The sequence below is a fragment of the Leptinotarsa decemlineata genome, unplaced genomic scaffold (assembly GCF_025532065.1).
Source record: "Leptinotarsa decemlineata unplaced genomic scaffold, Ldec_3_MD MMD2_tig00004067_RagTag_RagTag, whole genome shotgun sequence".
NCBI classification, from domain to species: Eukaryota; Metazoa; Arthropoda; class Insecta; order Coleoptera; family Chrysomelidae; genus Leptinotarsa; species Leptinotarsa decemlineata.
Genome location: NW_027412602.1, coordinates 1,140,212 through 1,165,808, shown reverse-complemented (window position 1 = coordinate 1,165,808; position 25,597 = coordinate 1,140,212). Strand labels below are relative to the sequence as shown.

Here is a 25,597-nt window from a genome sequence, read left to right as displayed (position 1 = left end):
ATTTCAGGGTGATTCTCTCAGTCCCTTACTCTTCTGCATCTCACCATTGCCATTATCCGTTTCGCTCAGAAATACTCGAGGGTATAACTGTGGCACCCCCGGAAACCGGAGGCACAAGGTCACCCATTTGTTTTATATGGATGATCTTAAACTTTATGCCTCTGGAGAGAAGAATCTTCATCAGTCCTTGAGGGTGGTTGAAGAGTACACGCATGTTATCGGTATGAAATTCGGGATAGACAAATGTGCAATGGTCCATCTCAAAAGAGGACGATGCGGGGACTACGGAGAGGATATGCAGCTCGTAGATGGAAGCATCTTACACCATCTGGATGCCGGAGAGACGTATACTTACCTCGGGGTGAAACAACGCCACTCACAAGAGGTAACAGCAGTGAAAAACTATCTCCGCGGCAAGTATCAGCACAAACTTCGACAGATCTGGTCATCGGGACTGTTGGGGAAGAACAAAGTAGCTGCAACAAATATACTTGCCGTTCCAATCTTACTCTACTCGTTTGGAGTAGTGAAGTGGATTCGGGAGGAGCTGTATCAACTCGACGTGAAGAGCCGAAAAATGATGCATCTCTATAGGAGTTTGCATCCCAAATCGTCCGTTCCACGGTTGTACTTCCCCCGACAACAGGGAGGCCGTGGACTTTTGAGTTTGGAGTGTCTACATGACAGAATGGTGCTGGATACAGCCTAGCCTGTAAATTCGTCAGGAGTTCGGATCCCCTTCTCTGCATGGTCCGTGACCATGAGAGAGCAGGAATTGGAGCATTTCTCTTTAGGGTTTTCGACACTGAACGAGGTGACCACAACTCCGTCACCGAGTTGGAACCTGTTCAGCAAAAAGCTCAGATAAAAGCCGCAGAGATTACCTTACTTCTGCGGAAACACAGGGATAAGCCAATGCATGGGGTCTTCTTCATTGATATTGGAGACCTTGGCTTATCAAAGCGCCTGACCTTCGCTCAGGTCGACTTCAGCCCAGTCGACCTGAGAAGGTCGACTGGGCTGAAGTCGGAAACTGAGGGGTTCATCATGGCTCACCAGGATGGTGTCTTCAACACCTTAGTCTACCGCAGTCGCGTGATGGGTATAGAGGTTCACGACACAAGGTGCAGGGCCTGCCGGGAGGCGCCCGAGACCCTAATGCATTTGCTATCAGCATGTCCAGCAAATGCGGTCTCGGCCTATATCCATCGACATAACGCGGTCCTAAGAGTGCGATATTACCATCTACGGCACTCTTACGGTATTGACGAGACACCGGTGTTACCCTACGCTCCGGGAGATATTGAATCCGTTGTGGGGAACGAGAAGTGCCGAATTTATTGGAACTATTCATTCCCCACCCTAAGGCTCATACGAGCTAATAAGCCTGATGTGGTCCTTCTCGATCACCAGAGCAAAACGATATTTGTCGTGGAGTTTTCAGCTCCTAACGAGTCGAATATCGTCAGAAAAGAGGAGGAAAAACGGATAAAATATCGAGATTTTCTCTTCGAACTCCGCAGACTCTATCCAGATCACTCTGTCAAGATGGTTGTTCTGATTATTGGAGTCCTTGGTGGAGTGATGTCCTCTCTACTCTCGAATCTTTAAATCATACCGGCTTGCCGCACTAAGGCAGAAATCTTAGCCGCACAGATGCAGAAGGCTGTGATTCTTGGCTCACTGCCCTTGCTCAGGGCACATGATTCTCGGACCCAATGATCACTTACCCCACGGTGTGGGGAGTGGTCATTGGTTGATAATGCTGGCGCGCCCTTCCGAATGTATCGGAGCTTCGGGGGATAGGACCTGACCAGCGCACACTACGGTGAAATAATAATATGTCTTCTCTACTCTCGAATCTTAAAAGCATACCGGATTGCCGCACTAAGGCAGAAATCTTAGCCCCACAGATGCAGAAGGCTGTCATTTTTGGCTCACTGCCCTTGCTCAGGGCACATGATTCTCGGACACAATGGTCACTTACCCCACGGTGTGGGGAGTGGTCATTGGTTGATGATGCTGGCGCGCTCACTCGAATGTATCGGGGCTTCGGGGGATAGGGCCTGACCAGCGCACACTACGGTGAAATAATAATATGTCTTCTCTACTCTCGAATCTTAAAATCATACCGGCTTGCCGCACTAAGGCAGAACTCTTAACCGCACAGATGCAGAAGGCTGTCATTCTTGGCTCACTGCGCTTGCTCAGGGCACATGATTCTCGGACCCAATTATCACTTACCCCACAGTGTGGGGAGTGGTCATTGGTTGATAATGCTGGCGCGCCCTCCCGAATGTATCGGGGCTTCGGGGGATAGGGCCTGACCAGCGCACACTACGGTGAAAAAAAAATAATAACGTTCATTTACACTGAAAAAATATACAAATACATATTACAAAAGTCACATACAATGTTAATGTAGAATAAACTAGTTACCCACAAAAATCATAGATTGCTTAGGTTGGTTGTTTGTTTTTGAAATGGAATATATCATTTATAAATTATAACAAGTGAATTATGGTATGTGAATAAATTGAATTGAATTAAATTGACATATTTTTGATTGAAAATTGCTTAAAATTTCACAGACAATGGCAAACGTAAATCCAGTTTACTCAGTGATGAAGACAAAAACAGCTCACCAAAATCTTTCAACAGATGGGTCACTTGTTGCACAATTTTTCAATCGAAGAACGAAATTTTCACGTTTACCATTAACTGATTTATAACGATGAAGGCGAGAGCTCAAAGTAACGTGTTCTATCACAAAACTTATATTAAAATCAAATTTTATAAATTTTTTTTCTATGTTATCCTATGAACTTTTCAGTCCAACTGTTATATGTTTTCAAGTATAATTTCTATTAACCATTATATCTCAAAGTGGAGTGCAGTAGATTCGCCAAGAATGAAAACTCAAAGTCGTCTCCACAATTTAGTTTAATCTTAGTTTAATCTCCACCAATGACTCCAATAAATATTGTTCTTTTCCCTATTAAGGTAAAGTTTCACAAGATATTTCAAATATTCTCAGACGGTACTGTAATGATATTAATTCTTCATTTTATAGTATGTATTCTATTTCCAAATTAGTTAGTCACTACTAAAGATGAAGTATAACCATCCTTACATAAATCAGGCGTTTACAGAATTTTATGTTCACTACCAAATTGTGGTACAAAGTGTTAGGAAAATTAGAACAAGAGTTCTTGAACATGTTGAACTAATTGGCAATTCCAGAAGTCTCCACTTAGATGATTATAACACTGAAAGTTCGTTCTCTAATCACATTCTTAATTGCAACCATAGATTTAGATATTTTATACGTTTGCCAAAAATGCACTTCACTTAACTTACTTGAAATTTTTGACATCAACTCTTCTATTAATAACCCTAATGTTATAGAATAGAATGGAATGGAATGGAATAGAATAGAATAAAATAGAATAGAATAGAATAGAATAGAATAGAATAGAATAGAATAGAATAGAATAGAATGGAATGGAATGGAATGGAATGGAATGGAATGGAATGGAATGGAATGGAATGGAATGGAATGGAATGGAATGGAATGGAATGGAATGGAATGGAATGGAATGGAATGGAATGGAATGGAATGGAATGGAATGGAATGGAATGGAATGGAATGGAATGGAATGGAATGGAATGGAATGGAATGGAATGGAATGGAATGGAATGGAATGGAATGGAATGGAATGGAATGGAATGGAATGGAATGGAATGGAATGGAATGGAATGGAATGGAATGGAATGGAATGGAATGGAATGGAATGGAATGGAATGGAATGGAATGGAATGGAATAGAATAGAATAGAATAGAATAGAATATAGCATTCGAAGGAGTTGTCCCTCTGTAATACTTGTGGTGCTGATCTGCACAATTGTTCTTTCAACCTTAATTCATCACATTTCAATTCATAAGATTACAAATTTTTATAACAAGTAGGCATGTATAGATGGTATGGGATCCGTTTGCTCAGAACACAAATTGATATGTAGGTATGTGGGGGTCATTCTCCTGTTGTATTCTGTGTTTGCAAATCTCTTGCCATTGTTCCCATGTCATCTCGATTTTATCTCTTTATATATTTTTGACAGTTGATTTTTCTTTCTCATTCAATTCAGCCTAAATATCTTCATTATAATTCGTTTTCATGTACCGTTTGATGATTTTGATGTTAATGAGTGAGTATGAAGGCTCAAAGCCTCCCATAGTTCAATCTTTTATAGATATAAACTTCCTATATAAAGATATAAACTTCAATCATTTTTACTACTTTTGAAAAAATATTTTTTCATTATTATTAACATGTCATTGTGACCATTTGTTCATTGGTAACATGTGACAATTTTTTTTTCTCAGTTATAAAATATTTTCTTCTCCATGTAAGGATTTTATATTTCATTGTAATAACTATTGTTATGTTGCTCTTCTTTTACTATAAAATTATAAATCATCAGCTGATGATGAACCTTATAGGTTCGAAATATGTATTAAATTATGGAGACAAGATATATAACTGTTTACACTATTTTATTTCAAATATGTATGATAATGTACCGTTTGACTATGTTTGACTATTATTGACGTTATTGTTCGTATAATTTTTCTATGTGTTCTATTTTGTATTTTAACTTTTCGATTAATCGTGTGCTACTAAAGATTAATAAATATTTATTATTTCCTACCTATTATGTATGTTATGCTGAATTTACATTCAAACCATTCAGAACAGTTCTCTTCCTCAAACGAAGTGTTTATGAGCATGTTTATCAAACATTCAATACTGCGTAGATACTTTGTTGAAACATTCATTTCTCAAGCATTTGTATAGGTACTTTCGTTTGGGAGTTTACATTTCAGAGATTACCTCGCTCACTTCAGTTCCTGGTATATTCAAGCAAGTATTTTTTTATCATAATTTATATATTTAACAAAATCAACTGTAAATTTCCGGACTTATATTTATCACAAGAATTCTACTCGTATATATACAACGGATTTTTATATAAACCGATCTCTCAGTATTAGTTTATTAGCTATTCGACTTCATAACATTCAATTTCTCTGTCCGCTACAGCAATCTTATTCGCTTGAAATCACCTTGATATCGTTTCGAAGAAATCATTTAAATGAAAGGATGTAAACCAACTTCCTATAATGATATTTTATTAATCAGAGAAACGTTGCTCGTAGCGGTAATAATATACTAGATTTATACATTTCATTTCCTATAAATCTAAGATTGATATCTAACATTCGTTCTTAGTTTCTGAGAATACAAATACAGCAGCTGGTAGCTTTACGTGACATATCTCAAGTACTATTATTTATTATTATATCGGTATTGGAAATACAGGGTATTCAACATAGAGTGAATATGGTAACATGATGCTTCTTTCACAGATTCGAGACATGTGTGTTCGATTTCATTTCTTACTAGTAAACACATATCGTATCGTAAATTGTGGATTGTTCTCAATTGTTTAAACATCAATTTCAGAAAAGTAGTGGCTTTAGTAATGGTATATTTCTCAACAACTATTTGAATCTAAAAGACTGCTTTCCTGAAATATTTCGAATTTGCAACTTTGGCAAGCCTTGTTTTAGATTCAAAAAACGTGGAAAGACATTGGATTTTGTTTCTTTGAGAGGCTTATGGTAGATGTGTTGATTGCATGTCGTTCTGCGTGGGATCTAGTTTTCATTTAAAAGAGGAGGATTGTTTCTTTCAAGTGATGTGTTTAAAGCAATATCATGAAATAATAACAATCAAATTCAACGTTATGAATAGTACTGCTGCTTTCTTGGCTTTGCCACCTTGAATTAAACATCTGCATGAGTTCCAAGAGCTGTTCATTTTTACACAAACAACATTCATGGCTTTTTTACTCTTAATTTCAAAAGTATAACTTTTCTAAGTTTCAATTCCACTTTCAACTGATGAGTCACTGGCTGGCGGTAACTGGCTTCAAGTCACAGTGACAACACTGTGTGTAAACTATGCTCGGTATATTTTATCAAAAGAAAAGTGAAAAATCGACTCACTAGACGTTTTGAAAATAGCGTGTTTTGGCCTGGTACAGTCAACATTGTCCTGTGGACTCTACTTCTGGGAAGCATCAACTCATCAGCACTATTAAAAAAATTATCAGATGCATGATGGGAATACACGTGACGTATATTCCGATATTTTCATTCAATTAATAATCATGAAAATTCCATAACATGACCAGATGACCAGCCTGGACAGAAAAGGCTTTTGTATTTATTAATCTGAAAGTGAAAATGAGCTTCAACCCCCAATCTCCATATTTGCAAAAGGACAAAATTCACACTTCTACCAAAAAATGAAGTTTATAACAAATTCTTTGATCTCCTTGGTTATAAAGAAATTAAAGCAAAATTGAATAAAAACATACACTCGATGAGGCATTTCACTCCTCAGATGAATTTTCACATATGTGAATATGAAATTTGAATTTGTAACTTAATATATATCTAATATATATGAGTGACTAATCAAATAAGCAATTAGATATGTTATATTTCTGTAATGTACAGAATTTTCCAGAATTCAGTTATTACGCGATATCTCCCTTATTTGGGAAGCTATAAAATGGAACAAAGACGATATTGAAAGATGTAAAGATGTCAGAATGAGATCATCTTTGGAATCGTGAGTATTATGACTTCTTATGGACTGCAAATGAATTTGTTTTATCAAATGGCTTCTCCAGAAAATTTTCCTTTTGTTTGAGACTCAATACTTTTGAATACATTCACATTCAATTTCTTATAAGGCTTGTCCCAGAAAATGTAATCAACATGTGGTTAATGAGAACATCATTCAGATAATTGAAAAAACATATGTACCACCTTTTTGAAAGTTCGTTTAGTGCACGGTTTGCGGCTCATATATTTTGGACGGGGGCTATAATTTATAGCATGCCTCTAAGTTATGGTACATGATAATCAAGGTGTCCCAAATTAAATTTTCAAAGTGGTGTGAAACCAGGTTTCATAATACCTAATGATGTGATCTACACACATAACGGTCATCAATGGTTCAATCACAATCCACATTGGATATCAGAAACACAGTTAACAAGCAATGTGGAGTGTGTAAGCCATATTTTCACACTGGAACTTTAACCTAACCACGATATTTCGATTTTCAGCTGAACACTACAATATATCACTCTGTCCAAAATATCAATGATGATATGGCATAATTCGCAAATTATCGTCTTAATAATAATTATGGTCATACATGACTCCACTAGATTATTTTCTTTGGCTGCAGATTGCCCTGACGGTTATACCGTCAAGCCAGCTATGATTACATCAGTTTCCACTAAGGAACTCATGAGACGATATTAAGCTTATGTGGAATTTGATTCGTGAGTTTTTTGGTCTTTCATGTAGGTCGATGAAATTTTTGAGATATTTGGTTGAAAACAGATGAGATAAGATGTTATCAATCAATCGAAATATACTTTGTGGTCAAAGAGTAAATGTCATTGACGAAACATTGGTAACTGAAATTTAATACATTTACCAATTAGTAGGTAGGTGAATTGTTATTCAGTAAAAAAATAACATTGCAAAACAAACGTAAATAAAGTATAAATAAAAGATAAGACAATAAAATACGATATATGAGGCTTCTCATAGCTAACCCGAATTGTCAACATATAATACTCCTGAAGACTGTGGTATGCCTTCACAATTGCACTTCTTACTGTCCTTCAAAATAAAAGATATTTTGTGGTATCTTAAAAGAGATCAGATAAGTGGTTTTTGCTTTCATATATGACAGAATTTTTTGATAAAGATGTTGTAGGTGTAGAAGAGACATATTATCATTTTGACGTGTATTGTTATTTTGAAGTTATGCATTAGGCAGACCATTTCCAAGGTGGAACAGAGTTATTATTCCATGTTTGATAAAAAGTTTGCAGTGAGCCCTGGGCTCACTTTCCCAAATGTACTGGACTGCTCTTTTCTGAGTCACAAATATTAAACTCATAAGTAATACCATATCGTAGGTGAGATTCAACATTTGAGCAGTACGTCAATCTGCCAGAGTTGTATAGCCCAGTTCCCTAGTTATCATTCTGAGGCCAGTTTTTAATCAATGTTTTATATATTTTTGTGAAACTTTAACTTACCGTCTAAATATGATTCCAGTCATTTGTTTGCTATTCCTCTGAACCCATAACAGTCCAGTTTTCGCAGAAGTATTCCGCGAAACACACAATCGAGAGCTTTGAAGAACACAGCCCCGACAGCTTCACCATATATTATATAAATATCATTCAGAAAATTGAAAAATGCGTCATTGGTGCTTGTCTTGGATTGAAAGCCAAACTGAGAATTCGACAATATATTATGTTGCTTTAAAAACAGTAGTATCCTCTTCCTAACTAATTTCTCTAAAATTTTGGAGATAGGTGACAGTAAAGCGATAGATCTAAAATCAGCTACTTCATCTAGTTGCCCATCTTTACAAATTGGGATGATAACTGCATCATGATTGATTGCTGATTGCATCTAAAAACACCTGTAGGACTTCAACTGATAGGTTTTGCAATATTTTCACAGATATTTCACTTATTCCACAAGAATTTTATTTTTTATATCCATTAAGATTGACAGGAATCCTTCTGTTCGTTTCACTCAAATTGAAGTTATACAAGTGTGTCCTTGAGATATCATTTTTTGACCTGTCACGTCTGAATGCATCATCACGTCTAATTTGCATCGATTGTGCAACGAATTTATCCATTAAATGAAATGAACACAACTGACAGTGCCGAAAGGAAATTGTTTGTGACTTTTTGCTCGATTTGTTGGATTTATAATCTTTCACAATCAGAAAAAGTTTTCAAAAATTAAGACAAGTGGGGAACATCAGACTAGTTCATTTATTGATTGAAAAAACACCAAATTAATCATCAACTTCAATCGAGAATCATCTATCATTATGCTGTTGCTATTATTATCAACTTTCTTTTTGGTTCTGAGATGGCGAATAAAATAGAAAAACCAAGAATTTCACTTCACTAAACGATTTTACAAAAACGCAACACGTGTTTCGCCATACAATAGCTTCTTAGGGCGTGTCTTAACTAATTCTATACATTCAATGCTACATATACCCCATTCTACCATTTGAAGTACCGAAATTTCAAGTACCTGTTTTTTACCTAAGTTTGTAATGAATTAAACTACTTGAGCTTATGTCCCAGTTTCCACATTTGAAAAAATATTTAGTAACGGGAAGTTATTCAATTCTAATTGATCATTCAGTAAATTACTCGAAATCTTGATTCTATTGATTTCTAAACATTCTAGAAAATTGCGTTTCAAATTATTCTCTTTTAAATGTAACACATCGTATTCATGATTGAACTCATGTCCTGCTAAATGGTGGTTTGCGAATGTGGAATTGGTCATTCTATTTATAAAACTACTTCTTCAAATCTTTGGAAATATGTTCTCCCTGTTTGGCCAATATACAGTTTTAGACTTTAGACACAAGTCAGCTTATATCTCCTGATCTATCCGACACCGAAGTTTCATCTTTATTGTTTTCAATAAATTTACTTAGATTATTATTCGTTCTGTAAGCTACGTTTACGCATTCTTTCCTTAAAAACGGGCAATATTAGTGGTTGGTTCATCCAAATATGACAATGTCCTATAACTGACGTTATCGCATCTTGAATTTGGGTAGACCAGATCCATGGCTTGCTTATGTAGTTTTTTGGAAATAATTGAGTCTATAATATCTACCTTATAACCGTTGTTAACCGCGATATTTTTGATCAAACTCAGCTCTCTCTCTGGAAATTACTCTCAGGCGGTGACATATTCAATAGTCTGTGAAGCATACTATTGAATACAGCAACTTTATGATGGTGAGGATGTATGGAAGAATTATGTAAGATAATGTCCGTGTACGATGGTTTGTGGAAAATTGCAAATGCATGTTTATTGTTATTGACGGGTGGATGGAATTGGCATATTCAATGAAATTGCCTAATTACCTATCTGTACCAATAAAACAGACTAAGATATCATATACGTATCTGTACCTATACAAAAAACTTTTAGTTAACTGATTATTATGGATTTTATATTCTATGTTATCAATGAAAATTTCCGCCAGCAAGGGACTTAAAGGGTTCCCCATTATTAGTCCTTCACTGCATGAATAGAATTTTTCGTCAAACTGGAAATAATTTTGAAATAAACAAATAGCAAATTGATCTGAAATTTACTATTTTATCAGTTGATTTACATGGATTTTGTCTAAGAGACATTTTGCGTTATCAGGAAGAATTACGTTTTTAATATCATCCACTAGTTATTAAAAATTTATTATACTGAATTTTGACTTGAAATTGGTATAGGTTTGAATCAATTTTATCAGGATTTCTGAGATTTTTACGCTAGGTACCGTTACAAACGACACCACTGGTCTGATCGGGAAATTTGTTTTGGTGGTTGTGAATTCGTGATCAATGCTCTACAATTATCATTTTCATTCATAACCAATTCTACTGTTATAAGGGCTTCCTTAACCTTTTTCTGTTACATAGTTGTAGGGTCATTCCTAAGAATCTCGTAGCTTCCTGAGTTAAGGAAATCTAGAGTTTTTCCTATGTAGTCTTTTTTATGCAATGCAATAACCATTCGATCTTTATCTGCTCTCGTAAAAATCACTTCATTATCCTTAGGTTTTTACTTAATTGATTTTGCAATTTTACTTTCTCCATTAGACCGAATTTGATCAAACGGTTCAGATTTCTAAATATTTGCCGCAGCACACCGATAGTGTCCACATAACAAATCACTTCTTCTAATTCCTGTAACAGAATCTGAAATAATACGTTTGCAGGTCCTGACATAATAACAAAGTATCAAAAAGGTCATCAATATTTATTCGATACGTTCTCTCATAGAGTAAACTTATTTTTTTACAGGAATTGTTTCATTACCTCTCATCATTCAGATCAGGAGATACAAATTTAACGAGTCATTGTAAATACCATTAACAGTTGTTAATACTTTCGCCAAACTCCTTAAGAAATGCAGAACAATTAGAATTAGCACTATTGTGAAAATGATATTTTTTTGGATTCCCGGTTCGGGTTGAAAGTAATATATCTACTGAGAGTGCCATGAAGACTTAGAAAAATTAAACAAGTCGTACGGTAAAATTTTTTGATAGGGTGAAATGATGATATTACGAAATTTTACACTCTTCTTCATTTTATGTTTTATTATATTCAATATTTCCTTCACAGGGTTAACTCCATATATTGGGAATTTAATTTGAAATCAAAATATTTTTCGCTTATTTATGGCCATCTAACATTTTTCCTAAGTTGTTTATTTATTTCCTTCATTTATTCTTTTATGTCTATTAGTCTATTATTAGAAAATAATACGGAGATGATGACTTGATTAGGCTAATTAGTTCTCAGAATGAAGATTATTTTTTTGCATTGTTACGTGTTGGTATATTATTGCATGAAAGTATCAGTTGCAAAAGACAAACCTCCGAGCAAGGACAATAAAATTAAGTAGTTATTCTCAGAATGCAGAGCGTTTAGCTTAATTATCGTCTATTATAAAAAAGTTCTAGAAAAAATAAACGATACTTCTTGGAATACAACGAAGGAGCAATCGCAGTGAAAATTATAAATAACAGTTTCCTATCGCCTTTTAGAATTACGACATTCACAGTGACACAGGTCAGGAACTCATATGATGATAGATATTTACTTGTTTATTGAAAGCTAATTCTGAATTGGTTGATCGTTGAAAAAAAAACGGCATAGATTCAAGGAATTACTAACGAAATTTGATTATTATGTTTTTGATTTTTTTTGTGTTTCCAAAAAATTACTTTTCATAAAATATATTAGCTAATGATTGATGATTGACATTTAATCGATTGTTATTTGGAGAATTGAATATTTTCGAGTTACTTATTGAAAAACCTTCATATTTCTTGTACTGAAAAAACACAGATGAGGAATACGATAGAGAAAGGTTACGTTTTGTCATTTGTACTATTTTTCCGCAAGTTTCAAGGACATCATTGTCGCAAGGTACCAATGGAATCAACGCGAAACTAAAGAAAAGTCATATTTTTTTTTGAAGGGGAGGGGGGCAAACAACATAAAATATAATTTGTTGAATTACAAATCTAATAAAAAATAAAAATCATATTTTTTACTATAGGAAGTAATGCAGAAGGGCATCATTTTTGGGGGGCGAACGACGGCCATCAACGTAAAATATGATTCTTTGAGTTAAAAAAACTGATAAAAAAGAATTAACATGTCCGAAAAAAATCAGTTGCAGCAAATACATATATTTGAAAATTTGAAAATTAATGGGAAATAAATACCTCATTGATCAAATATTTGGTATGTAAATATGAGAAAAATGGAATTCAAATAATTATCAATGTATCAATACAGTAGATATACCTTTAGTTTGAAGGTGATTGACAATGTTTCATGATGAATTTCATCAGTTCGTACTTCCATTGTCTGATATTATATAAAATGATTTGAAATCCCGGAAATAACTAATGAAAAAAAATAATTAAAAAAGAATATCTGAAAATAACAACTATATTAAGCAAAAAAACCTGAAATAAAATCATACTGAAATAAACTACAAGTGAAAATAGATTAATTCAACAAAAATAAAAAGTCAATAGATTCCAAGCCAAGTTACTTCACGACGTTTCGATTGTTGGTATTCATAATACCCTTCGGGTGATGACTAGACTGATTCCTCCGAGAGATAACTATTTATGGGTGAATCGAGTACTTTCACTTTCTCCGCTTTCCTTTCTGCGCTTCACTGGTTTCGTAAGAGATGACCGTTTGGCGGGAGTTGGCCATTTTTCCCTTAATGATGGGTTTCCATATGTTGCGTATCTCTACGCTAGCTTGGCTGAATACGTTGTTGGACAATGTATGCGGCTTCTTTGAATTTCCTTCTAAACCAATGTTCCTCTCTGTGTATGATCTCAGGTTGGGACCACTTGATGTTATGTTGATGGGTACAAACATACTCTGCTATTCCTAATTTGCTGGTTTCCCCTCGCTGTGTATGTTTCTTGTGCTCGGTAAATGCAATGGGAAATGTTCCTCATGACGAAAATCAAGTAGTTTTCATAAAAGGGCTCTAAAACAACGCATTTTAAACTTATCATTTCAACCTTTTTCTTTAAAAAATTATTTAAATACTTAAAAAAGAGGAATGAAATAATGCATTCAACATTTAAAAGGATTCGTTCCCATTTCACCATTTGGCAACATCGGTTATAGTTAATAAAGGACATTGAATCTGTTACCTGAATGAGAGAAACAAAGATGACATATTTCAGAGGCGTGCTGTTCTGTTTACTTATGTTCCGAGTTCTGAGACATTCTGTTACATATGACATTTTATGCACCTAAACTTTCTTCCTCTATATAAATAAATAACAAAACAACTGTTGTTTATGTGGCTTGTGGAAGTGGTATTGAACTATAATTTATATTTGCCTTAATTGTTGATTTATAAAGATAATTTTCCTTTTTTAAAGTAGAATATCTGGGTACGTATAAATTATTTCAACTTGATATAGGCGCTGTTGCCAATATGTTAATTAGAAACAAATCCCTTTAAAAATTAAAACCCAATATTTGAAACATCAATTTGACTACTTCTCGAAGTGAATTTGAAAAACTCATGAATTAAACTCAACTTTATTTTGTTCAAACTTGCATTTGCTGTAATAACCCAAATTGAGAAACATTCCCCATTCTTGGAATCGTAGTCCGCGTTTGGTGGCCTGGTTTTCGTGAGGCTGCTACAGATAGTGTTTCCTGATCTAGAGCAGGTTCTGATGTTGTATTGGAATCAATTTTTCTTATCCTTTCCGATAGTCCTCTGATATAGGAAAGTGCAAACACTGTTTGTGACGGCTTCTCTTCCTTACGAGGCTCCTGCTGTCTTTCAGTCAAAGTATGTCCTACTATCGCTTTGGAGTAGCCATTCCATGGATGTGGATACCAACAATCGAAACGTCGTAAATTAAGTGTCTTTAGCCTTTAGTTACTAAAACGTATACCGCCAGATGGCAGTGCGATGAAATAAATACAAACTCCTCCCTAATTCTAACTTGACCAGGCCGGGGCATTCCAGGGCCGAACTTTACTCGCCGACGTGTTCGTTCTTCCAAATTACATTTTAGATTAAAACATGTTCGTTTTCGTGTTGATCTCAAAGTTTGCACGAAAATTGCATATTATTTGAAAATTATGAATCTTTTATCAAAATTGATAAATTCAAGATGCGGACGAAATTTGTGATTAGGGCCCGATTTGACTTGCTATAAGGAAGTTTTCGGGGTCAGAGATTATGAATCTTTTGTCAAACTTAACGAATTCAAGATGACGGTTCCAAGATATCGAACGAGATATGTGATTATGGTCCGAATCGATTTGAAATTAGTATGTGGATTTTTTTGGGCTCGTAGAGTATAAATGTATTGTCAAAATCAATGAATTCAAGGTGACGGACAAGTTGTGTTATCCGATTCATATTTGGTACAATGGGGTTTTCGGGTCGCACATTATGAATCTTTAGTTAAAATTAATGAATTCAAGATGGCGGCTTCAAGATGTCTGACGAGTATTGTGATTATGGACCGATTCGATTTAAAATTAGTATTTGGTAGTCTCTAGGCGTGATTTTTTCTATTGAATTTCGGAAATTCAAGAGGGCGGACTAGTTTTGTGATATCTGGTCTGGCTCTATGGAAGACTGACTTTAAGGTTCGAAGATAGTTATTTTTCTGTTGGAATTCAGAAATTCGAGATGGCAAACGAGTTTTGTTATTAATTGTCAAATTATATATATAACACTGGTATTTCGAGGTTGAAGATAATGAGTTTTTCATAAAATTTCAAGAATTCAAAATAGCAGCATAAAGATGGCTATGGGTTATTTTGTGATTTATAGTCGTGTTCTGTTCAAAATTTATTTTTTCAAAAACATGAGCAGGGTGTTCAGAAAATCAGATGATACTTATGAATAAAAAATTGAGAAATCAAGTATCAGATTTTGTCTTTCAAGTAAGGGTCCTTTCACAATATCAATTTTCAGCATTAGTTCGAAATGACGGAAAGATTTTATGATTCATAGTCCGATCCTCAAAAATAATTCATCTAGGGCTCTCCGGGGTAAATTACTCATATTTTTCCTCAAAATTAATTCATACTGCCAGATATATTTTCAAAATTGAATGATTTGAATATAATATTTGGCAGGAAAGGTCCACAGTTTAAATAATATGTCTGATTCCATATAAAGGGTTAGACAATATAAGTCAATACCAATCGTGAATAATTCATTTCCGCTGATGTGTATGCAACTGTTGAAAATAAATGAAATCCAACAATGTTTTTGCTACCAATTTTGATTGTAATCGAATCAAAAATAACGAAATTCGTCCAACATTCTAGAGCCTCCATCTTAGTATTTCTTAATATGAAAATATCATGAAGTTTTGTCCCTAGTAATGAATACCTGTAAAATTTCAAGCCAATCGGAAGATATTAAACTTGCAAGATTTGATACAAACGTGTACACACGCAAACATACAGATAGGTAAGTTGAAAACTATCTGGTTATTGTAGAAATTTTAATATTTCAATCTTTCGTTCAGTCAGAATGACTTTTATCTTTTCCTATTCCCAATCCGACCCTGTGCTACATTTTACAATGGCTCTATGATACTCTCTCTCTCCCTCACCAGACGTGTGGGAGGAGCTACCTGACGGGCGTGTCATTTAAAAGAAATTCATCTACTATTCTGACTCCAGATTCAAAAGTAATAATTAGTTTTCACTAGTGGACGGCTGAAGCAAAACTTTATTAGTTGACTTTGATCAAATTTGATATTTCCCATTTCGAAAGGCATAATGCAAGGAAATCAAGTTCGTATAAATAACACATTCTTATTAAATTAATAACAAAATGAAGGAAACATTAAAAAGAAAAATGAGAAAGTCGTTTAACTGAGAAAATGATAGGCTTCAATACCGAAATGGAATAACACCAAAATATTCGTTAGTTTTGATGGTGGAATTGAAGAAAAATGCCCAAAAATGAGAGAGAGAATACTTTTTATTCATCTAATATTCGAAAAATATTTTTTTTATTATTTTTCCTTTATACACTCATACAATCTTTCCTCAATCAGAATAAGAAAAATCGTTTCTGACTCCTTTTTTTTCAGGGATGAAGACCCTTAACTTGGCTTGGCTTATTTCACTATTATTTCATTTCAGGTTTTTTTACTCAATATAGTTCTTATTTTAAGGTATTCGTTTTTAATTCCTTTTCTTTCAGTTCTTTCAGGGATTTCAAATCATCCCTACTAATATTATAAATGCTAATGTAAGTTTGTTTGTTACGGTTTCACGCGAAAATTACTCAACCGATCATCATGAAATTTTGTGCACATGTTCTTGGAGGTATTAGAAGTAACATAGGATACTTTTTATTAAAAATAACAATTATTTTTCATGTAAGATAAAAAAACTGTTTGTCAAAAAAATCTCAAAATCTAGCTTAACGTCATCTAGCATTCCAGTAATGAAGTTCCAACCTTTTGTACCGTAATACCGTCGCACTGTATTGTTCACAGTCATGACATCCCTACTATCCCTACTAATATTAAGAATGCTAATCTAAGTTTGTTTGTTACGGTTTCACGCGAAAACTAATCAACCGATCATCATGGAATTTTGTACACATGTTCTTGGAGGTATTAGAAGTAACATAGGATACTTTTTATTTAAAAAAATATATTTTTTATATAACATATAAAAATTGTTTGTCAAAAAAATCTCAAAATCTAGCTACTTTGACTATAGTTTGGAATTTTTCTATATTTATTGTTAATTTTTTTCTGTCACCCGCGAGCGAAGCATTTCATTAGTTCTGACTTGGACTTCCATTGTCTGATATATAATATCAGACAATGGAAGTCAGAACTAATGAAATGAAAGATATACCTATGAGTTCTGATTGATGATACAAACCGTATTTGATCCAAGATAATAATTAAAGAATTTTCACAATGAATTTTATTTAAGACGCGTTTCGCGTTCAATTGATTAAGCTCCCGTTTACCTATGACGAAACGCACTTTGGATAAAATTTATTGTGAAAATTGTGTGATTATTATCATAAACACTATTTCCCTATTCCCATCACGTGAAGAAAACTGAAGACGCCAACTTGGTCGATGAAACGAGTGTCGAGAAAAATATTGATGATTGGGAAAAGTGTTTGTTTGAGAATGGAACATATATTACCAAACGTTTCATCTGCTTAATCAGTGGTGTGTGCTTTGACTGCGAGGAAGAAAGTTTCAGCAACTACTAATTGAGACCGACGTTGATTACTTTTGGTACTACAAGTTCCATTCGACCCCAGCCTACCAGTTAGGCCTTTTTTTTTCTGTAATCGTGACTCCGGCCCCAAAAACCTATGTTCTTATAAAATATTAATACTTCTACATATATCACATATAGTTAATGAAAGTAAATCTGATCGCTGTCTGTATATTTGAGAAAAAATATTATTGGGGGTCATTATCAAAACATCATGAAAATCACTGATTTTTAAAATTTTCTCTGAATGTACGTCTGTGCGCACTGAAGGAAACCGCTATCAGTTGAATGGATTTTTATTCAGTTTCGTCTGAATCCCCTTACGAAAACGCCATCTATGAGATCAAAGGAAAACTCAAAATTGCAAAACCAAGCTCCGACATCTTTCTTTCTATGCAGCTTTCACTACATGCAGGCAACTAGTTCATAGCTATGAACTAATATGAGTGAATATAAATATGGTGGTTATTCAGTGTTTCCTATATCGATTATCAATTCAAGTGGAAAACAGAGGTTATGAAATATTGAAGTAAATTAAATCCCTGACCTGCCCAGCACTAATGAGTAGCTAATACTCCGGTTTTGTTATGGTATGCCCACTGAATATAAATTAAACTTAAACGAGGAATAGGGCGAATTTTGGATATGCGGATGGTTAGGGATCGTTAAAGTATTACGTAATGCAATTTTTGAAGATCTTTGACCCTCCCTCCCTCCAATGTAACGCGTCGTAACGTTTTTCAGTGTCTCCCCCACCTTAAACGTTATGTAACACCCAAGTGACTATTTTTACCCAAAAGTCACAATTACGTTGAGCAAAGTACTGGCAAGTTGCTAAAATACCTTCGTTATTGTTTTATCGGCATTTGCGGTAGTAATAAATAAAAGAAAAGATTTATAACTAAGCGCAATGCATACATTGTTTATTTCATTCATATTGTTATTCAACATTCACATATAAATAAGCATTCACTTGAGTATGTCAAAATAGGCTCAACTAATACACTTGTACTACTTATACATTGAATAACACCGTTTCCTTGATTCGACCCTGTCCTTACATATTTACATTTTTGACTTCATCATCTAATATTCTTCTCATGTTTTCTCCTATTGAAGCTTTATTTTTACTAATAAACTCTTAAAATAAAATCACATATTCATTTTATTTTTTAACCCTTGGCAATGCAGTTAGAAACTGAATGATAATTGAAATAAAACAATATCGTACCTATCCTAAAAATAATAGAATAATCCATAATTTAAATAACGTAGGTACTTTTCGTACTAAACTGACTTAATTCAAAAAACGAGGAGGGTTCTTGAATTATTAAACCACTTGCGTCAACTTCGTCTTCGTGGAGCCAATCGACATCCTCAGACGATGTTTCACATAACGCACAATGCAGATAAGCTCATTTGCTTCTCTCTGTTTGTACTGATGGGCATAAAAACATAAGTCATCTACTTGAAACCTTCCAGAGGAGGCGACAGATCAACAAAAAACCTCACAGATTTCAATGCACTCCTCGAGTGGAAACAGTAGGATTCTGCTGCGCATTAAACCACTTACAAGAAGTATTGCGATTCACGGAGGTCAGCGCTATATCACGCCAGATTAGGTTCTACTGGATTCTGCAAGCTTAAATATGTTTAAAATATGTTTTTCCATTAACCAGCTATCGCACCCCTACGAACGATAACCCTCAGAAGTCGAAACTTGTGCGAGCTAAGGACTAACGAGGTCTTATCCTTCAACGTGTGATTCCTATCTTCAGGCTATATATATTCCGCCGAAACATCATAATTGTCAATTTTCATTTCCTTCTGGATCTTTATAAATGTCTTCCCATCGTGCTGAAAATTACGCTATTCCAAATCATCATCAATAGTAACTCCTTCGTTATCAAGATTACGACCAAAATGTTCATGCGACAGGATGACGCCTGACAGTCGTTTGCTGAGGAGGGCCATGCGTCGCTCAACTCGCTCAAGAGCATTAGTCGCTATGAGAAAGGCATCCAGGTTGTATTTTTCAAAGTGTTGAATGGCAAAGTTCTTGACTTTCCGATAACGCGGGTTTTCGTCCAGCACACCACCTACAAAGATTATGATGATTCATGATGTAAAATAACTAAACATTGGTTGCTTTCTTCGCCGTGGCCTTCACCTTCAACTCTCTCATATAACATCATTTATATGTTCTATAAACTTTTCTTTATTTTTTAGTTTTTCCTTAACGGTTTTCGAAACTTCGTTGGCATTTTTTGGCACAGTTGCGGTGGCAAGTCAGCATGAAAGCCTTTATAGGCCATGAAAAGCTGATGATGCAAATCTCCCTCTTTTGAGGACATAACAGTATGAACCAAGTTTAATAATACTAATTCCAATATGCTTTTTCGTATCACGCATTTAAGACAATGACGAATACTGACAACTTAAACAAAATAAGACTAACATACAGTATAGTCGAGGAATTCCCCGTAAAACATAAAACGAAAAGGGTAGCCAACTTGGGAGGCTTTGATTCCCTAGTTCTTTATTTGAATTGAAAAAAACCATGTTGCTCAAACCCCCCTTTCGCCCCTGTAACGAATCTTAACATTTTACAAGACCCCCCCTCCCCCAAATTGCGTTACGTGATACCTGAACGACTCCTTAGAATCTTGTTTAGCAGATGGAGCGATGACAAATTTGTTGTTTGTCGTTCGCTTCAGCTTGGTTAGAGGAATAATACTCTGAAAAGAATTTGATTTTTAATTATGGAATATCATCATCTTTAGGTTGATGATACCCACTACCTTGCACAAACGAGAAGCCAAATAGGCCAAAACCGGTCTGAGAGTGTATCCATTCCTATAATTGAAAATCGATTTCAGCAGTTGTATCGCCAACAGCATATGCCGGAAATACTTCCGTGAAGATTCCTGCACTGATACATGTTGGATATAATCTAACGCCCTTCGTGGTATTAGCCAGGGATGTAGTTCTTTTATGATAGGTGTCAGTCCATTAACCTACAGTGTCGGTAAGTTAAGACTGGCCTGAACAAATTGTTCTTTAAGTTCATTTGATTTACAGCCAACTAACTATACCAAGTAGCTCTATCAAATAAAAAAAAGGTTCGGCGAAATGTTCTACATGTTTTCATTTTTGAACTACACAGTGCTGAAGTTTTAAGAAAAACTATTTTTTTTTAATAACTTAAGTATGATCAAGATAACATCATCATTCTGAGAAACGTAGGACTTATTTCCATGTCTTTTATGCTAGAGGAGACATTACCTGACGCAGAGACTTTCTACGTGGGAATAGAAATATACATTATCCGGACGAGACTAGGTTTAACAGAAGATGCTGCAAAACAAAAACATTACAAGTTCACGTCGAGCAGTTTTTCAATGCTGATCTACTGGAATGAAGTCGCCTTCTGAAGAAGGAAAGCAAGATATTTTAAACCTCATTGAAAGTTTTTGGACAATTTGTTATTTGATATTTACTGACGTTCATCACAATTTGGCAACAATTAATATCATTTAAAATGATCACTTTTGCAAAATAAATGATCATTATTTTTTATAATTAGTTAGGCTAGAATTTTGTTGATTTTTATGTGTCAAAATACTTGTTGCAACTAATAACTATGTTTATTCATTCATGTACCTACAATTGACATTGATGTAACATTTTTATTTGAAATATTCACATGACAATAAAAGGAGAACTTATTTGAGAAAATATTAGATATAAGCAAAACCTGTGGTGTTTTATCATCAACTTTTTATCAAACTTGGCTTCGTTAAGCCAAGTTTCGTCAAAAAACTTCTGAACGGACTTTCATAACCACCAATGTATTGAGTGATTCAAGAGGAAGGTTTGTGTGTAGGTATAATTCATCATTGTTTTGGGTAAACTGATTGAAATATGGCGATGTTGTCCGTAAGATATCGGTGCAAGATTTCATCACAAACGCTGCCTAATTCCTTTGAAATACTCGTTTAACAAAACAATTCACTAAATATTGTTTTTGTTCTATAGATAAGTAAAAAGCCCTTAATACTGTATCAAAGTAGTAGGCACATATAATATATCTAGTAATTGGAAAAATATTTAAACCGATACCATATTGATCCTTATCAAATCAAATAGATTAGTTAACTACCTTGAACACATTACATTTGCTCTTCACACCATACATTATAAATTATTATCTTAAGAGTTTAAATTTTAGTGATATACCGATGCGACATGCGTGATGAAGAGTCATTTTTCAATTATACTCAATTTTTATAATACTATAAAAATTTCAGATAGAAATCATAATCAAAAATTCAAATATAAATGCTATTTAATTAAATATTATAATGAAATTATTTGAGTTTTTCAAATGTTCAAATTAAATACTTAAAAAAATTCCGGTACCGGGAATCGAACCCGAGCCTCCTGGGTGAAAGCCAGGTATCCTAGCCACTAGACCATACCGGAGTTAACCAATGTGATCGAAATAATGTTTCATTAAGATAAGTTGACGAGTTTACTTATTTATAAAAATGATGTATATTAATAATATTCCACGTTTCTTGATCACTAAATACTCCTCTTCGTAATTTGTAGCTATAAAAAAATGTGCTTGAAAATTGTTATGAAGTTATGGGTATTTATCAATTAATGAAACTTTTTTATTCAGTCAACCAATGTTTCGTAACTCATATTCACATTGAAACATAATAAAAATTTCATTGTTTGAATTTTTGTCTTCATATTTTCCAAAATTCTATTCACAAAGTTGATTATGGGGTATTTGAACCCTAATTCTCTTACTCGGTAACCTGACTTTTAGGCCACTAACAAAACATCTCACTGAATGTTATTTATAGTGTGAAACCCAAAAAGGAATTTCGGCAACGGTCTCAGTTTCAGCTGAAACCGAAACTTCCTTACAAAGATTGTGTTTTGAGGGAAAAATAAAGAAGACGTTATTATAATCAGTCAGTTTTTATTTTTTATCTTTAGATCACAACGTTATGCAGTCTTCGACATTTTTACTTATTGATTATCAACATAACAAGCCCTCATTTGAAAAAAAATATTAATAGCACCTTGAAAATACTTAAAATAGGTGAATGCAGTTTCGGTTTCGTTCGTAGTTTCGGCAGGTTTGCCGCCGAAACCAAAACTAAACCGATACCCGTTTTTTTGCCAAAACTCGACCGAAAACGAACTTTTGGTCGGTAAATAACTTATTTACATTGAATGTTTGGTTCAGACGTTAAGTGAGACGTATTTGTCATTTGCGTAGATATATATTACTTACTCGTTTTTGTATGTGTTTTTGGATGTTAGGGAATGAGTGGTCAATAATAGAAACTGATATCACGGAGAGTGCGAGTCGGTGTATTCTAGTTGTTAGTTGTGCTCGCTATTCATCTTCAAACAATGGTTGCACCACGTGCGTTAAATGAGAAATGCGAAATGATTGTTATTTTTGGTGAGGCTCATCGCAATTATCATGAGGCTGTACGGAATCGCCCTATTGGTAGACATTATTTCAAACAGTTAATGAAAAAATTTTATGAGAACGTCAGTGTGCAAAATAAAAGACGTTCTGGGCGATCAACTACAGGGGAAGACAAACAACGACATTCTGAGCTAGTTTGTGAATAATCCCTCCTCATCGAGTAGAAATGATGCCTTGAATTGTGAGGTTTCGTAGATGACGGTAAAAAAATTAAATTTTATCCCCACAAAGTAAAAATGGTGCATGAACTTACGAACGATGATCCAGACCGCAGTCTTGAATATTATAAAATTGTCTAACAATATTTTCCCAGCTATTTGAAACACATTTGTTTCAGTGATGAGGCTACTTTTTTTTAAACGGTCACGTGCAAAGACAAAATGTGAGGTACTGGTCCGATGAAAATCCTCGACTTTTTCACGAATCTTATATCCAGTTTTCCTAAAAAATTAATGTGTGCGCAGGAACACTGGGTGACCACATTTGGCACATTATAGGTCCGTTATTCATTGAGGAAAATATGACTGGTTCCCTCTATTTGGAAATGCTAGAAACAGTGATAGATCCACTGATTGTGGCAACTGTCGAAAATAATTTAGACGAATTTGACATGAACATTATTCTGCAACAAGATGGACCTCCTCATTTTGCAGTTGCTCTGAGGACTTATTTGAATACTGTTTATGCAGGACGATGGATCGGTCGCCAAGAATTTCGAATCTTCTTCCAAAAAATACACAGTAATTAGTACTCATAAAGAGCTTTTTATGTACTAGAAATTACCATATGGTATTATTGGTATTTCATCAAGGCCATATCAGTTTTAGCGCACAATGGAACAGATTTTCATTGATATGCGTCGAATAGATAGCAATTTTCCTAAATGATATTCTGGAAAGACACATAGTGAACACTTTAAAAATTTGTATGAAGTTTAAAGAATATTGGAAGATGTACGCCTCTCAGTCAAACAAGAAAAATGTAAGTTTCTCTCTTATCCCACATCTTACTTGGGATTCATTATTGACAAAGACGGACTTCACAAAAGTCCTGATAAACTGAAGGCAATAGAAAAAATTTCAGAACCCGAGAATGTTACACAACCGAAGTAATTTCTGGGGACAATTTACTATTATAATAGGTTCATTCCTAAGTTACCTGAATTCTTAATCCATTATACACATTATTGAAGAAAAATTCAGTATGACCAGTGATTGTAGTACTGCATTTCCTGCATTGAAGTAATTATCAGCGTCAAATTCAGTTCTCGTTCATAACGACCTAGATCTGATAGTTGATAGTTCAGGCTATGGAGTTGGTGCGGTTTTTTTTCATATTTGTGAAAAAGGTCTTGAAATACAGATTTGGTTTGCCGGTAGAACTTTAACTGATCAAGAAAAGGGTTATTTCTTTCAAGATTAGGAAGCGAGATCAATTGTATGGGGAATAAAAAAATCCATCAATACCTTTGAGGAAAAAGATTCAAATTAAGTAATGGTATCTATATTGGTGCCAAAAAGAGAAATGCCCATGTTAGCCGGAAACTACAACGTTACACAATTGAGTGGTTTTGATTTTGACATCAAATATATCAATACCAGTGAAAACTTAGCTGATTTTTTTGATGGATTGCCAATGATCGAAACAAATTCAGACGAAATGATTGATGAAGTTATTGTGAATAATTTTATTTCTCTGAATTCCGAAATACCAATAAACGTTAACAATGTAAGAAATGCGACACTGGCAGATCCGGTGTTATTGAAAGTTTTGGAATATTTGAAAACAAATTGGCCAAATAAGATAGAGTTGAAACCTTTTTTTTATACGCGGTGACGAGAACATTATAATATGAGATCTCGGGTGTTATTCCCTTTTCATTATAGTCATTTATTATAAAATAATTACACTGGACACACTTGGGAATAGTTGAAACGAAGTTTTTAGCTCGATTACATGTTTGGTGGCCATCATCGAACAATTAAACTGAAAATATCAGTCGCAATTGTGATAAGTGTCAGAAAATTCAGTCGAATCCTCCATAAGTGGCTTACAAAGTTGGATTGTTCCTGATGGGGTGTGATCACGTATCCACATCGATTTTTGTGGAACGAAAACGAATAATTTATTTTTAATAGTCTTAGATGCCTTCTCGAAGGGGCTCGAAGTTATACCAATGACTTCAATAACAACGTATTCCACAATCAATAGAATTAATAGAGAGCTGTTTTCACGTTATGGTTTATCTTAAACACTTAGTGATAACGGTCCGCAGTTGACTTAAGCTGATTTAAGCATTTTACCCAAGTGAATGGTCCACCATTCAATAGCACATTGCAATAGCGTTTAAACTATGAAATCTTTCCTTATGAAAAAAATGGATTATAAAAATATCAACCGATCAATATCAATATGTTTGCTTACTTACAGAAATACCATGCATTTGCCAGTAGGAGAAACTCTTGCAAATATAGTTTTTGGTAGATCATCGAGAACAAGACATGACCTACTAATACCTGAAAGTTAACAAAATTACCAACAAAATTAGATTTGAAACGAATCCTCAAG

The 25,597-nt window shown here is 34.4% G+C and overlaps 1 non-coding gene across 1 annotated transcript; it reads right to left on the bottom strand.

Annotated features, from left to right (window-relative positions):
• Window positions 1–21,924: 21,924 nt before the first annotated feature.
• Window positions 21,925–21,996, bottom strand: TRNAE-UUC (transfer RNA glutamic acid (anticodon UUC)). The gene has a single exon. It is a non-coding gene; the product is annotated as a tRNA-Glu (tRNA).
• Window positions 21,997–25,597: the final 3,601 nt, after the last annotated feature.